The sequence below is a fragment of the Triturus cristatus genome, chromosome 8, assembly GCF_964204655.1.
Source record: "Triturus cristatus chromosome 8, aTriCri1.1, whole genome shotgun sequence".
NCBI lineage: Eukaryota > Metazoa > Chordata > Amphibia > Caudata > Salamandridae > Triturus > Triturus cristatus.
This window is the reverse complement of record NC_140591.1, coordinates 119,294,670-119,312,501: the sequence shown is the minus strand read 5'-3', so window position 1 is coordinate 119,312,501 and position 17,832 is coordinate 119,294,670.

Here is a 17,832-nt window from a genome sequence, read left to right as displayed (position 1 = left end):
CCAACCTACATCGCCATTTTCTCACCAAACAATCCAAGGGCTTTCATCTTCAGACCTCTAAGGTACCAGCATACCGAAATGATCCTTGACCGTATGTAAAAAATCAAAACTCTTAGCTGGAAAGATCAAAAAATTGTAATCGAAAAAATTCTTTCTCTTTGCCAAGATTCCCACTCCCTCAGTATACCTTTATTGAAGTGGGGAAGTTGAGGGTCATCTTTGAATGTAACCCACGTATTTTCCATGAACCAAAAGAACTGGAATCTTTCGTACACCAAATAATTGATAATCACTTGTCACATTGATTGCTGGCTCATTTGTTGCTATATTCCTCTCTTCTCTGTAATGCCACTCCTCTGATACAGAATCTTTGTATGGTTCACTCTACTTTGGTGCCCATTGTTTCACCAATATGTTATTGTTGGGTTTGCTACCAGGTCTCATATTGCAAAGGTCTACTTACCACTTTGTTATATGACTGCTCCTCAGATTTGCCTTTGTGGCCTTTGTCGCTCAGCTGTTATATTTTATCTCAGCTGATATTTGATCTCAATCACTATTTTGCTCTCACAACCTTCTTCGTATGCTGTGTTTTCCTGTTTTAGGATTGACCTAGTTTATTCCACTGCATTAGGCTCAATCCATGGGCCAATTAATTATTTGTTTCAAGTACGGTGGATCATCTTTGGTTAACCATGTGTGATTACATTACTTGTTTTTATCATATCCTTTTATAGATGTTTGCCACAATCTTCTACGATTAGCATATTTGTGGTAATCCATATATGTCTAAATTAAGATTGCCATAGTTGATTTATGACTAACATATGGTTGATTCATGTTTGATGTCACGGTTCTGTGTTTGATCTCCTAGAGCTAACCATCTATGGTTAAATTCACAATTATATCATATCAGATTACAGTGGTTCATAATATCTTCATAATCCTGCTCTAGTACGGACTCAATGTCTGGCTGCTCTACTCCACTCAAGAGGCCAACATGGTTCCTCGTTTTGCTTCTCGGGTAAGCTCTCTGAATGTGGGGGGAGGTTGAGGGTGGTGTTCTTGTTCTCAATATTGAGGTTTTGATTACCCATACTGAGAGTCAGGTCTACGTTGTTGTTTACCTCATGTAACACTTTTAGGCAATATTCATACTGTTCTAAGCTTGTCCTCCTCTTTTCCCATCTGCTCCTTCTATTCCCTTCTCTGTCTTTGGAGTCTCCCTCCTCCCACATGATGATTGCACAATCTAGCCCAGATTTTAGATATGTCTCAGGTATTAAGATTGTCTCCCTTAATACTAAGGGGTTAAACCATCCTATCAAAAGGAAAAAGATTTTAGACTATTCCCGTAAATTAAAAAGCAATATCCTCCTATTTCATGAAAGAAGAACCAGTTTAACTGAAGCCCATAGCATGCAACACAATTGGATATATGACAATGCTTGGTCCCCCACCTGCTTGATACTATTGCTCACAATGACCAAGGTAGATGGCAAAAATTACCAAAAACAACTGTTCCCTTTACAATGCAAACGTTTATGCCCTGACGATGGACGACCCAACGTTCTGGACATCTTCAAACCAGACGCTGCTCGAAATCCCACCCAACACAAAACTTATCCTAGCAGGCAACTTTAATTTACCATATGACACCTCCCTGGGTAGATTATCACACTATACATACAGACCCAACCGTTCACATTCTCTGTTTCATAAATTTACCAAAGATAATGATCTAACTAATATATGGGCCTTCATAATCCAAAAGGTAGTGATTTTATCTTTTATTCTCATACCCATAACTCCTTATTTAGAATAGATATTTTTTTTATCAGCAACTCCCTGATTCAATCAGTATCTAATTCCACTATTGAGCCTATTATTGCTTCGGACCATGCTTGCATCAACAGTATCCGGCCTCCAGGAATCTAGTGTATTTAACCATTCTGTAATAACATACAATACTGGCCTGGGATTGAGCAATAGCATGAACTAATGGTACCAACTTGACGGTGATGGAATAAGCTTGGCAAGGTCTTGTATTTTATTTTACAGCGTGGTTAAATACATGTATTATTTGTCATTTGTAGAGTTGCCCTGACGAAGGGATTCCCAAAATGCATAGGGAACACGGCATTGGAAAGCGACATGTTGAATTCATAATGTTATACGTGTATCAATAATTTTACAGAAGAAACAAGAAAAGTGTCAATACGAACATTTCACTGTTGTCATTATTATTGAGTCCAATTTTTTTTACTGTTGATGCACTGGCTAATGAGTTAAAAGGAAAAAACTGTATGAAAATACTAATCACAAATTTTGTGAAATAACTATTGCACCACATAGGCAAGAGTAGCGCACCTTGATGCATGAGGCAGAGTCTGTACACATCCATTTGTAAAAACTGTGAACCAGACATATTCTCCTGTGAAATACCACTTCTAAAAATGCCCAAATTAGTGTGGGAAGCTATGGGGAATAATAAGGACTAACTAGGGGAATCAGACACACAATCTCTGATTCCTCTCGTAATTCCCCAGTCTTCAGTTGAAGTTGGGGTTCCACTATCAATGCCTGATCTTTTTTCACCCATAGAGGCAACGGTACCCTGGTATATTTAACTCTGGGAGTGCAGAATTACCACTCTAACACAGATTGGCATGTAATTGTAATAAGGGCCACTGGCATAGGAAGACAGGACTGAGGATTTTGTGACTTGTTATCTGCACTCCATAACAGGGTTTATTAATTCTCTATCTCTGTAAAGAACATTTCTTTCTAATGTCTGTCATTGAAAGTAGAGTATGTTTGCATGTCTTTGGCAGAGAGGATGTGTCAGAAATCTTGAAATACGTGGGCACTTTTTCACTTTTATAAGTGTTGAAAATAATCAAATTTGTCAAGCTTTTAAGAGCGCTCTGGCCCAGTCTCTTTGAATCATTAGACATTAGACCCACTCAGTAGCAATCAGTGTTCAAATCCTGAACTATTCGGGTGACCTGAAGACTGTGTGCCCAGGATTCCTTTGTGAGTGGAGTCTCCTTACAATCAACTCTGCAAAACAGCATTTTGTAAGATGAACGTCCCATCTGTTCAAAACAACCTTATTGTTAGTGGCTCTGAAGACTGTACAATATTGCACAAGTAACATACCTTTTAACATGCTCCAATTTTGTTTCGTTGTTTAATAAATGTTATTGGTTTTCATAATGAAAAGTGATACAGAGGAAATGAGGAGGGAGAAGAAAAAGATTCAACATCCGACAGTTGCATAATGTGTGCAATAATGTGGTCAGGGCCGGACTGGCCGTAGCGGGCACCGGGCAATCCTCCGGTGCGCCGCACGGGTGGGGGCCGGTTTTGGGCCACTGGGGGCGGTTTTTGTTACAGGGCCGTTTTTGCAACATAGCTGCAAAATCGGCCCTGTAACAAAATCGGCCAAAACCGGCCCTGGCACCCCCAAGCCTCATGGGGGGGGGAGGGTTGGGGGGGGGGGGGCGGCCGAGCACTTTGCCAGTGCCGGTTTTGGTTCCCAGTCCGGCCCTGAATGTAGTACATACAGATACTGATGATAAAGGGAAAACAGATGGAACACCGCGGCCTCAGCCACCCGTGTTCCAAAACTGCAAGCGGAACCACGCTTGCCTTAACCACACCTATGCCTTAACCACCCATATGCGTGGTTAAGGCAGTGCACGGTCTAGCTGCTGGCTGATGCTGTGCAGAAGGCGGGAGCAGGAAGACACCAGGAAGAGAGCCAGAGGACGTGGTGAGGTAAGTGGGGCTGGGTTGGAGGGTAGTTTTCAGAGCTGGGGGGGCCGGGATGGTGTCAGGGCAGGGGAAGGTGCCCGGGTCATTTTAGGGACAGAGCTGGGGTGGGTGGGGTTAGTGTATTTGAAGGTGCAGGGTTTTAGGCCTCAGGGCAGGGGGAGGGGAATGGGTAGTCAGGGTAGTTTTTAGGGCTGGGGTCCAATAAATGCAGTGTGCTGAAAAAAGTCTTGTCTGCTTTGGCAATGGGCTCAGTTGGAGTAGCTGTGAGCCTACTCTGAACTAGGTGCCCGCATCTGGCAGGACAAGGTTATTGGGGAAGAAACAAGAGGATCATTTCTGTTCTAGAGTTGGATGGCGAGGACATTTTGAGGTAATGAGTAGATTATAGTATTTTGAAGCACTGTGACCTTGTGAAAGAAACAGTTGTAATCTACTAACGAGTTGAGAATTAGAAAGGGAGATCTTTGCCTTAATTTTGAGGAATCATATAAATCTAGTTTAGACAGGTTATGTTTCATGTTGTAAAGATGAGAAAGGCAGCGGACCAGAGTTATCATATGTCAGAAATCATTGTAATTCCTTTGGCAACAGAAATGTCCAAGCTCACAAGAGTTTTTAGAGAGTAGTTTCTTATTTTGTCATAAGGATCCCACAACCGCATTACAGATGTTAGATTTCAATACCGAGTCAATGGAGAGTGTGGCGGCGACAGTGTCCCTACAGATTATGGGCCAGATGTACGACGCTTGCATTTTGTGACTCGCAAATTGCATCGCTTTGCGACTTGCAATTTGCGACTCACAAAATGCAACATACACAGTGTCTCAGACACTGTTTGCGATTCCCAGTGGGGTCAAAAATTGCCTGCCTCATCAATATTCATGAGGCAAGCGCGATTTGCGACCTCGTTTGGAATGGCCAGCACTCACAGGGATGGTGGCCTGCTGGGGTCAGCAGAGCACCATGTCTATGACTGCTTTTTCAATAAAGCAGTTTTTTTTAAAAAATGCAGCTCGTTTTCCTTAGAGAAAAACAGCATGCATTAAAAAAGAAAAATATAACTTTTCAGTTTCATTTTTAAGGCGCAGGCTGTGGTTCCTGGGACCACGGCCTGTTCTTAAAAACTATCTTTGCACCCATTCACAGAGGGGAAGGGGTCCCCTGTTTGCGAATGGTTTACCACCTACTTGAAGTAGGTGGTAAACTGCGAGTGTTTTGCGACCGCAAATGCGGTTGCAAAACAATGGTACATACCATTTGGATTCACTATTAGGAATGGACGCCCCTTCCTAATGGCGGTCAGCAAACGCTATGTCTGCGACTCGCAAAATAGCCTTGGTACATACCACCGCCGTTTTTTGCAGTCGCAAAAGGGTTGAATACCCTTTTTCAACCGCAGAATACAGTTGTACATCTGCTCCTAAGTGTGCCTGGGAGCAGGGCCACAATGCCATTGCCAATGTGGATGAGAATGGCCTACTCCAATTTTTATTGGACCTTCCAATTGTTGAACACTTGACTCGTTTTTGCTTTGTGTTAAGCTGCTAAATTAGGTTAGTTGGGGCGTCTTCGGATCAGTTTTCATTAAAATGCTGTTCTATTTTTCATTTCCTTTTATTTTAACAAGTAAATCTCACCACATCTCTCACTACTCTTTCTCTGCAGTGACACGTTTTCTTGATTATTCCAGGGAACACTTCCTGGGAATGGGCTTTCAAGACACACAGCACCAAGGATGTTTTCAGTGCGACAACCCAAGACAGAGAGCCAGCGGGACTGCAAGCACGCCACACACCACTCGGCATCCGGCAAATGGAATGTGTTTTAGGCAATGATCAATCCCGTGAGATCTCACGGGGACAATGCGTGTAGCTTAAACCCTCTTTCATAGTGCAATGGCACATTCAAGAACACTAGGAAACAAGGAATCTACGTAAAAAATGTATTTTAACAGTGCACGCAATATGAATAGTAACAAATATAAAGATGAACAGAAGTGTCAACATGATTTACCAATAGAGCGAACAACAGATATTATGGCAACATCATGGTAACATTTTAAGATTCTTTTCTATTAAAATCTCCAACCTGAACCTCATCTCTTTGGCTAACTAAACCACACTTTGCACCAAAGAAGGACCCTAATTTTGAGCTTCAAAGATGGTACAGTCCGGCATAACTCTTCTCAACGATGGTCAGTAAACTAGCTTGTTTGCATCGAAAGTCAGGCCAACTAGAGCTAGCAGCGAAGGCTAAATGTGCCTCCCCGTAGCCTTCAGTGAAGAGGGTGATACTGTTCTGTATGAACTTTGTGTTCTGTCTCAAATCTCCTACACAAAGTCCCCCTCTATCTTTTCACACTTTGCTCTTAGTTTACACAATGTCTCTGTCCATTCTTGAACCTTTCAGAATAAACAATTAACAGAAAAGGCCTTGGCACATTTTCACATATGTTCTGTGGAACAGTGCTGATTGCATAAAAACAATTAACGAGAAGTGAAATTATCAGCTTCCATGAAACATTGATCATCATTCAAAGCAATCAAAAGAACGGCTGAATAATAAGAAATAACATGAATCTATTCAAGCCAACTTGATTATCATGTTGCAACAAGTAATACCAAGAATAAATGTGCATTTTATATTTTGACACATATCTAGTAATCACAAGTATAATTCAAAACAGAAGACACCAAAAAGGAAAAAGCATGATAATTCTAAGAGTAATATGGCAGATCTATAGCTATTCAACTCACCCAGTACACGATTTGCAAGGAGGTCCATGTGTTCCAGTCTCCTTAAGTACCCCTGGCTCCTCTCATGGGCCACCACTCTCTTGTCCTAAATTACGAGCCATTTTAGAAAGGCTGAATTCTCTATTAAAAGAATCAGATGCTGCCTGCTAAAATACCCTCGCTAGAGGTATGATGTAGACATACTACAGAATATTTTGGTTCTTATATTTCGATGAAGTCATGTATTTTGTATTTTACATTTAACACTTTTGGCACGCAATTGTTTTGAAAAATAAAACCTGATATGGAGTGTGCCTCATTTGCATACCTATTTAAGCCATACTTCAAGCAAAGTGTGTTGTTTAAAATTGGAGCCGTTTTTTCAAGTTGGCTTCAGAGTAAATAGCCTTTACCCCTCCCCGCTGGTACTGTCCTGTGATCAATGCACTGCAATAGAAGCCCTTACTTATGGCGGACTAATGGCCTTAATAGCCCTACATGCCATTGATCCAGCGCAAAACCAAGGAGGGGCGAAATTTACAAAGTCCTCCCTGCGTCACAGACCCGTCATCACACTAACTCATTCACACACGCATTCATTGGTGGGGCCCATAACACCAACACTCACACGTCTCTTTCACAGCTCTACACTCAGGAGGAAGGATGCGCTGGACATGTGGGGATACCTTATTACCTATAGGGAAGAAAAGTTATTTCACAAAATATACATTAGCATTCACCACCTATAGATTCCTAACGCTAAACATCAAGGCACTCCATCACTTGGTCGACGGACCAATTAGTTGGATTGGTTGATGGTGATTTAGAACCATCTAAAACACATTTAAGACTCAGAATCCTTTACTCTTTTATTGAAAAACCACAAACTCGTAATTTCCGTTAATCATATTTGTTTATCTAAATATTATTTGCAATTAATAACAGCATTTATAATTGATCGAATTTAGAATTTTGTTCACAAATCGCATGACATTTATATTGACCTATTCTTGCTATCTGGATTTTTCTCTAATTCATTTGGCTCTGCATAACCAAATTTAACCATTAATTTTCCAAATAAAGCAGGCCAAAGCTCAAAGTCCGACAGTTCTTTGCTCAGCACGTTACAGTTCCAAAGATTTCCAAAGGACCAGAAGTCGTGCAAGCATCTGTCATCGCCTGTGGAGTCAAAAGAGGGTGTGCAGTCATTGAATCTGCAGAATGCCAGAGCCCCTCCCTATTCTACTACTCTTTTATAATACATTTTGGGATAACATGAAACATTTTTAGGCCAAGAAAGGCTGTGATTGGCTGGTTGGGGAACATTCGATTTTTATTCTATGAGGTTCTCATGGATTTTGCTGGTTCATTTCCCCTGTCGGAGTTGCCCTTATGCAGCATTGCTGTAGGTTTGCTTGTAAGTCCCAATTGTTCATTTAGACCAGTTTTTACTGACTGAAGTTTGGCAGTCCACCAAGTTCCTATCCTTGACCAAGAACATGGCGAGTCGGGGTCATCAGGAAGTTCACAGAGCCATCCGAGTCTGCGCAGTATGCATCGCGCTCACGAGACGGTGGCCACTTCTTAACTCCATTTCGGGCGCCATTTTTAGGTAGGCCCAAATGTCAACTTAAGCGAAACAAACACAAAAGAATACTTAATACAAAGAAATTAAGATTCTAATGTTAAACCTTCACTAATCCCTTTATGTATTAGTATTTTCCTAGCATATAGTGACATTTAAAGCAATAATATTCCCCATTAGGATCCAAACAGGAACGCAAACATCACATAAGCAACCTAAATCATGCGATATCTATTACCACATGTACTACTATTAATATGCATACATATTTTAGTTATTTGAGTTAATTTGCCATGCAAAAAGCAATAAGTCCCACGTGTAATTGGTGTATGCGAATTGTTGGTTTAGTTTTAACACTACAAACCGTTAGTAAATTTATAATAGGTAGCTTATATAGTTAATATTTTCATGCAAAATAGAGGAGGTATACAAAATTTTGCTCTACCTGCTCCATCAATCCCCCCCTTTAGTGATTTTTAACATCAACACACTACCTTAAAATGTTATACATTTTGTGAATAGAAATTAATTCAGTTCTCCTAATAATTTGTTAGATCACATGACTGTTTCTCCTGTCTCTTCTTCTCTTATCTTTTTATACATATTTTCTTTCCACTCTTCTAATTCTACTTCTTCAAATTCTCTTTCTTTTCTTTCTTTCTCTCTTTTCTTTATAGTTTCTCTTTTATGTTATTTCATATTTTCCTTCTTTTGCTACATAGACATCCTAATCTCAGAATTAATACTAGAATAATCACACATGTTACTGGAAATAATATCTTACCAATATAGGTACTACCTAGTTTTAGTAAAAAGTCTTTAATAGTAGAAAACCTTTTTCCAATCTTTTCCCAAATACCTTCAACCTCCAGTGGAACAATCTCCTTGTGCAAATCAGTTATATTCTTTATGTATGTCTTTAAATCTTGACTTTCGTCAGGAATATAAGTACAACAATGTTGAACTTTCAGCATTCCAGAGACTCCACCCTCTTTTGCCAAAATTATATCAAGGGCAAGTCGATTTTGCATTACCATAGCTTTCATGGCAACCATATCAGTATTTACCAATAAAAATCCTCCAGCAGTGCTTGTTGACAAGCGACCCACTACTGTTGATAATTTTCTAATTTTATGTGCATTCAGAGATATTCCAACTGCTGGTATCAACGCTCCAAAAATGTCTCCTACAATTTCTGACCAAGATTCTCTTCTTCTACGTGTTAGTTATCTACCTATCTCATGTGCACCATCTTTTCCTCTTCCCACATGAAATATCTTTGGGAAAACCAGGCCTAGATAACATGTGCCATACCAATGGTCAGGTAAGCGATAATAAGCTTTGTTCCCGCATATAAAATATAATCCAGGAAAAACCGGATCATTTCCCCCTTTAAATCCCCATCCACTAATGATTCTATAAGTATCATGGCAATCATTTGTACTCACAAAATAGTTATCATATGCAGTTAGATTTCTTCTAATACACATTTTTCCTTTCTGAGGCCATCTAGAGACATTGTTGGACTAGCTTCTCCTTTCAAATGTTTTTCTCTTTCAACATTCCAAACTGTCTTTTCTTCTTTTCCCTCTTTTGCATTTTTAATCTCCTTTCTTCTACCATATCTAAGAAATTCTTCTCTTCTCTTTTCAGACTACAAGTTAGATTATTTCTGAATATTGACTCTAATGTTAATTCTTTAGTTTCTAAGAAAAATTCACCTAACACTTTAGCAGGTTTTACTTTATTCAGTTTATTGACTACAGGTACTTGTGAAAATATGTCATCTACATCTGAGAAATAATATTCTAGTCTCCCTATCTTGTAAAACAAACTTGCTAATACACTACATGTTATTCCATATGTCACTGGGAGGTGATGATACGTCACGCCCTCGGACACTGATGCTGGCAACTGCATACACACGTAGCAGTCTTTCACTTCCATTGTTTTAACATATTCATAGAATAATTTTGAAAAAATATTGTTAGAAAAATCAGTTATGGACCTATCTTTAGGTAAATAATTTCTATCTATTTTAGTCGGATTAATCTTTTGAATCTTTTCTACATTAGTCTTATTCTCACTATGACCTTCTATTGTATCTAATGTAACCTTAAATTAGACCATTAAAGCTAACGCACTCCACAGAAGCATTAGTAATCCTGTACAACAACAACACATTTTGCACCATCTTCTAAGGAACACACATGTTCATTTTCTACTTTCGGGGTTTGACATTTCGAAAAACAGTCAGTGTCTTTTGACTTAGCCTCTTCTACTTCACAACTAGTTTTGTCTAACCCAAGGCTCTAAGCACCTACTTGGTTCTTTTCTGTTTATGTCTTTTCCGGTAAATTTCAAGTTTCTTCGTCTGGAGCACTTTTGTCTCTTCAATTTGCAATTTGATCGTCTTTCACTTTTCTTTCACAATCTTGATTCAGAATTTCCTGAACATCCGTCTCTTCTCCGATGTCGGACAAGATAACTCTCAGGATTTCCGATTCTTCGTCTTCCTCAACCACTTCTGGTACAGTCACCTCTAGATCTCCTTGGCTGTCTACCTCTTCTCGTACTTCAGGTAGTGCCACATACGACCATTCTGGTGACTTATACTTCTGGTTGGGCTTTCTAGTCCTTTTGCTTTCCTCTGAGGGTGTCGTTCAATGTCTTTTGATTTCTCTTGGCTAGACACCTCATTCACTTCTTCAGCTCTGGATGAATTCACTCGTGTCAATCTGTATCTCAATCTTTTTATCTTGTTTGGCCTAATTTCATCCTTTGCTGGCCTTTTTAGCTTACTTCCCTTTTCATTTCTCTCAGTTCTCCATGCTCTTTTCCTCAGGACTCGACCTTCTGGTACTTCTTCGTCACTGTTCTCCAATTCAGTTCCAACTTGACTCTTACTTTCAGTAGTTCTTCTTTCCACCACTTTCTGTTTCTTATCTACTTCTGTCCCTCCTCGTGGTTCTTCCACACAATCTTCCTGCTGACTAACTGTCCCTTCTTCTACCTGGATGTATGGTTTCCCTACATCTCCTCGGGGGTCTTCCGCAACAATTTTTCCCTCACTCTCTCTATCTGGTACCTTACCATCTACTTCTGTTATTTCAGGTGGAATTTCTCTTGATTTTTCATTCAGAACTTCTTTATCGAGAATTTCTTTGACAGTCTCTTCTCTATTTTTATTTTCACTCTTATGTGCTTGTACTGGTTCAGTGTCTGATTCTGAGCTGGTGTCAGAAATCTGCAATTTCCTTCTTAATGGAAGATTCTCTGGTACTACAGCTGGACTTGGCTCGGACTCCCCCCTTTCAGGAGTTTGCCTTGCTCTTATTTCTTCAGTATCTGATTCGGAACTTGTATCTGATTCTTCAAAGTATTCTCCTTCCTTGTTATCCACTGGATTGGGAATTCGCAAGGTGTGACTAGCATGAATCCAGTTCTTCACTCCTGCACATTTTACAGCTTTTGTCGTGGTCAGGATCACCTGACGTGGTTTACCCCACCTTGGGACCAAACAATTTCTTCTTCTATGCACTTTTATTCTCACCCAGTCACCTTGGCTCAGATCATGAGCTGGCTTCTTTTCAAGAGTGGTGGAATCCGATCCAACCTGATGAAACACAGAATGAACGGAATCAGCCAACCCCTTGCAATAATCCAACACCAAGTCATCAGATATAGGCAATAGCTTGTTGACTGGTATGAAAACATGTTGCATTGCTCTCCCCATCACTATCTCGTGAGGACTCAAACCTGTATTCCTATCTGGAATAGATCTAATAGTCATGAGTACCAGAGGCAAGACATCAGGCCATTTCAATCCTGTGGCTAAACACATTTTTTCCAGTCTGTTTTTAATGGTGCCATTTACTTGTTCCACCACACCAGAAGCCTCTGGGCGATAGGCACAATGTAGTTTCTGTTGTACATTCAATGCTTCACAAATTAATTTTATGATTTCATTATGGAAATGTTTTCTTCTATCTGACTCGATCGTGACTGGAAAACCAAATCTAGGAATGAATTCTCTCAATAGTAGCTTGGCTACTGTGATTCCATCACTCCTTCTAGTTGGGTATGCCTCCACCCATAGAGAGAACAGACAAACCATCAATAGAACATACCTCAACCTGTTCTAGGGGGGCATTTCAATGAAGTCAATCTGCATTCGTGTGAAAGGCCCTCCTTCTCGTCATATCGTTCCGAGACTTACCACTGTTTTTCTTCCAGGATTGAATTGCTGACATATAAGGCATCTTGGGCAAAGACTTTCAGCTACATGTCTAAATTTTGCATCATATCATGTCTGTTTGAATAGTCTGATCATAGCATCTCTTCCTACATGTGCTTGTCCATGATACATCCGTGCCATGGTAGAAACCATGCTATCAGGCATGACTGGTCTTCCATCCCGATAAACCCATACATGATCTGTTTCCCGTGGTGCACATCCTGCTTTTACCCACTGTCTCATTTCCTCATCTCCTGCTTCTTCCGGCAACTGCCTCACTTCTTCCCTTGTATTCACAGTGTTAGTAAACAACAAGGGACATGAATTCATTTCTTTTTCTCTCCCACGATTGACTGAGTTCTTATTTTGTGCACGATATTGAGCCATGTCGTTGGCAAACCTGTTGCCCGCTGAGATATAGTCCGCGGATTTAGTATGCGAAGCACATTTCACCACCGCTAACTGCTTAGGCAGCTGTATCGCCTCAAGCAATTTTCCAACCACTTCAGCATTCCTTATAGGAGTTCCACTCGATGTCAAAAACCCTCTTTAGGACCAGATTTGCCAAAAGTCATGCACTACACCGAAGCCATATTGACTATCGGTTATCACAGTCACTCTCACATTCTTTCTCAACTTGCATGCTCTTGTTAACGCAAACAGTTCAGCAACCTGGGCTGATTTTATTCCTTTCAGACAAGATGCTTCCAGTACAGCTGCTACTCTACATACTGCATATGCTGCACTCAGAATTCCCTTATCTGTTCTTAAGCATGATCCATCCACAAACATCACTTAGTCACTTTCAGTCAAAGGTATATCTTTTATATCAGGACGTGGTTTGGTACAGAAATCAAGCACTTCCAAACAGTCATGATCCACATCATCTCTGACTTCCACATTCTCAGCATCATGCAACAATTTTGAAGGGTTCACATTCAGACATCTCACAAGACTCACATTCTTTGCACCTAAGAGGACTTTCTCGTATTTGGTCAGGCGACTATGCGTCATGAACTGAGTGCGGCTCCTTGTTAAAAGGATTGCCACATCATGAGGTACAAACACTCTCACAGGATATCCCATCACAATTCCTTCACTCTGTTCCAGACTCTTACAGGTGGCTGCTACAGCTTTCAAACAACCAGGCAATGCTAGGGTCTAATATAGCTGAAAAATATGCAATTGGTTTCCTCAATTTTCCGTGTTTCTGTGTTAACACAGAAAGTGCACATCCATTTATTTCGCTGCAATCGAGTTCAAATTCTTTCTCACAGTCAGGCATGCCAAGAGCTGGTGCTTCACACAACCCATCTCTCAATTGTTTAAAAGCCTTTAACTCTTCTTTATTTAATTCAATGGGATATTTTATATCACTTGTTGTCAAATGTACCAAAGGTTTTGCAATCAAAGAGAAGTTACTAATTCACTGGCGACAATATCCAACCATTCCAAGAAACATTCTCACCTCTCTTTGAGTCATTGGGGCTCTCATTCCTTTTATTATCCTGATTCTATCTGCAGTTACTTTTCTTAATCCCTTTTCAATTTTGTGGCCTAAATATTGTAATTCTTTCTGACAGAATTGCAATTTCGATAGGGATACTTTAAGTCCTCCATCTGCCAAATGATTCAACAATGCAATGGTATCTACCACACAAGCTTCTCGAGTTCTCAATGCCATAAGTAGGTCATCGATATATTGGACCAATAACGAACTTTCGGACATTTTAAAATCGTCTAAGGACTTTTTCAGAATCTGATTAAATATCGAGGGACTCTCTGTATACCCCTGTGGGACTCAGCACCATGCCAAAATACGTTCGTCAAATCGGGTGGGTGCAACGGAATGGAAAAGAAAGCATGACACAAATCAATCACTGTATACCATTCTGCATCGTGAGGAATCTGATACAAAATCACAGGTGGATTTGGTACAATGGGACATCATGATACAACGATTTTATTTATTTTTCTCAGGTCTTGTACTATTATAAAAGTTCTGTTAATCTTTTTCAGTCCCATAGTCGGTGAATTACATGGACTGCTCATTATTTCCCTCAATATACCTTGCTCAATCATTTTGTCTATTATAGGAGTGACTCCTGCAATTATCTCGGGTGTCAGTTTATACTTCGGAATATTTGGGTAACTTACTCCTTCCTCTACAGAAATTTTTACGGGATCTACATTTTTCATTAATCCCACATCTTCTCCTGTGAAATCCCACACCTACGTTTTTACTGTTTTCTTCAATTCTTGAGACAATTCTTTGTGGTCAAATACAGCAAATGCCTCAGTAATTTCAGGTTCCATATTAGCTATTGTCATTTTATACAGTACGTCCTCATCAGGAGTCTCAAAAGCTATGCCATCAGGAGTACAGAATATTGTGCAGTTCATCTTGCACAGCAAATCTCTCCCTAACAAATTTACAGGGCTTGAATCGCACACAACAAAACGGTGCATTTCAGAAAATTTCCCTATTTTGACTTTAACTGGTTCAGTGAGAAATGTTTTTATCTGTCTGTTGGATACTCCAACTACTTGGATTGTTTCATCCGAGACAGGAAGATTTTTGAAATCAACTGACCTAACAGTTGAACGTGTAGCACCAGTATCTACTAGGAAAGTAATGTTTTCATCATTTACCTTTCCATCCACAAAAGGGCCTGTCTGGTCTACTTCTAGAGTTGCGCCAAGTACGCACTCTTCTTCCTCCCCTCGGCACCGTCAATAGCTTTCTTCTGACTCACTCTCATCGCGCTGTAGCCAATACTGCGAAACAGCACTAGCGCGCGGCAGCTTAGTTACCTGTTCTTCGTTGTAGAATCCTGTCTCATTACTGTATTTCTGAGGATTTACGCTCTGTGGAAAGGGCAGTTTTGGCACCTGACATTATTGGGCAACAACCTGCTGCTGTCGCTGCGGTTGACAACTCACCTTATTCTGCACCTGTGGATTCAATGATGCATTATCACCATTAGCACTTGGGGGAAATTTACACTCGGTTCTCCAATGCCCTATTCTTCCGCAATTATGACATGGCCATTTCTTTTCGGATTCATCTAGACTAACCTGTCCTTTCCCTTTCCCAAAGTTGGGTTTTTGTTTCAAACCTGTACCATTGGCTTGTTCAATCAATTGAGCTTCCTGTCTCTCTGCTACTTTTACTTGAGCCCACATGGCATTTTCTTTTAATTTATGCTGTTTTCCTTCAATTTCATCACTAAAATATTTTGCATGTCTCAGTACTTCATCTATCTGTTTATTTTGCCAATCCACTGTATGCTGTTTAATCATTTCACTTATTTCAGGTCGCAACCCATATACAAATCGATATACAAAATGACTCAAATCCTTCTAACTCAAATTTTCATCTCCACTGAATTGTTTAAAAGCTAATATCAATCTCTCATAATACGCATGTACAGACTCTTTCACTTCTTGATGAGTTCTATCAGTTTTTACCCAATCAGTTTCTTTAGGAGGCACTTTATTTTTCAGAAAGGTAACTACTTGTTCATATTTTCTCATTACTTCTGGATCAGAGGCACCTGTTTTTGGATCTCTAGGGTACTCTTGAGTAGACCAACCTATTGTAATTTTACATTCTGCCCATGGGTCTGCAATCCATAGTACTTTTGATAATTTTACAAACCTGTCTACCTGCCTGTACCACTCAACCGGCTTCTCTCGCAAGCGAAGAAAGTCATTGGTGAATGATAAAATATCTTGTCTGGTCCAGGGGACATGCACATAGCCTCCACCTGGAATCTCCCTCATGGGACATTCAGTCACTACCTTTTCTTTTTCTCTTACTGGGTAATCTGCAAACGTTTTGCCTGTTGCATCGTTTCGTTTTCGAAACCCTCTACTTTTCCATTTGTCTGCATCGCCCCATTTTCTCAGTAAAATAATTAAGTCTTTAATCTGAGTTGTTCTTCCTGCAGTATTCAAATTTTCAATATCTTTTTCAGAAAAGTCTACTCTGTATGGTTTTTGTAAAGACTTTACCTTTTCAAAGTTGATACCCATTTCACTTGCTACTTCTTCTAATCTTTCATCATAAATTTATTGCTCTCCATGTTATACTTTTGCATAGAAATATTAATTCTTCATATTGATAGGCTTTTAACTTTTCTGTGGGAATAGTTCCTACTATTAATTCTTCTAAAACTATTTTTAATTTGACACATCTATAGGTTGTGGTTCAGCATCTTTTTGCTGTAAACTCCTTAACCATTCACTCAATTCATCAGAAGTAGGACCTACAGGAATCGTTTCATTTCGTGTTTGTTCTAAACCTTTTGGTGATCCTGGTACTGATTCTGTCGTCATTATTGCTCTATTCACTAGACTCTGATTTACTGTCAAATTTTTAGGCGTACTATGTTCAGAAATTCCTACCGCTTGTCTCCACGGATTCTCGCTTGAACCTCTTCTATGCATTACAGTTTGTTTATTACTGTTATAAGGAATCGTCAGACAATGCTCACTATCCTTTTGTTTATCAAAAATAGGCATTACAGGTCCTATTGTTACAGGAACAGTTACAGCTTACAAGTTTTTTGTTAATTCCCTAATCTTTTCAGTTAACTCTAAAGTTGTTTTTGCTAATTCAGCTGAATTTTCATTTGCCATTTTACCAGGTTGTGTAATTTCTGTTTCTCTAAAGGGATTATTTCTTCCTACCTTATATGGTATTGATTCAAATTTTATATTTTGTGGTGTTTCTTTTACTGGGGCACTCGGTGTCAACAATGTGGAATTTGATTGATACGGGTGTGGATTTTTATAAAACATGTCATCAAGAACATCATCCTCCAACTCATGCACACCATACTTATAACCTTCTGATTCTGTATTATTTCTATTATTTCTGTACATTTTCTACTACTAATCTCTTCAGCACTTCTCATAGGGAACATACCATCAGTCATATTTGCTCTTCGCCATCTCCTCATTCTATCCTCATGATTCTCTTGTCCACACGGTCTACCAAACATATATTTGTGCCTTCTGCCACTCCGCTGTCGTTCTCTGTCATACGTCTCATCTTCCCATTCTGTCAATGCTTCAAACTGAGTAGGTCTAGGTCTCGGTTCTAGTTTCATCATTCTTTCTCTTAAATTCCTCAATACCGCTAAATTGAAAGAACCATGTTCCGGAAATGCCAAAACTCCATCATCTTTTGTATACTTTGCCCAATTGTCTAACCAAATACATGTATGATAACCATATTTCGCAACCATAAAGGATGCTGGTGATTTCGATGGAGGTAGCAACTGTCCCTCTCTAGTCACAATCGGTTTGTCCTTCTTAAATAAACTCTTGATCTTTCCAAACCAGGACTTTTTCTCTTTCTCTGGTTGATCATAATACATCATTTTCTCTTTTCAGTATCGCTAGATTTCTCCTATGACTATTCTGTTGTTTTATCCAATCGTAGCGCAACTTACACTAACGCACCTATCCGGAGCGTCTATGTCACT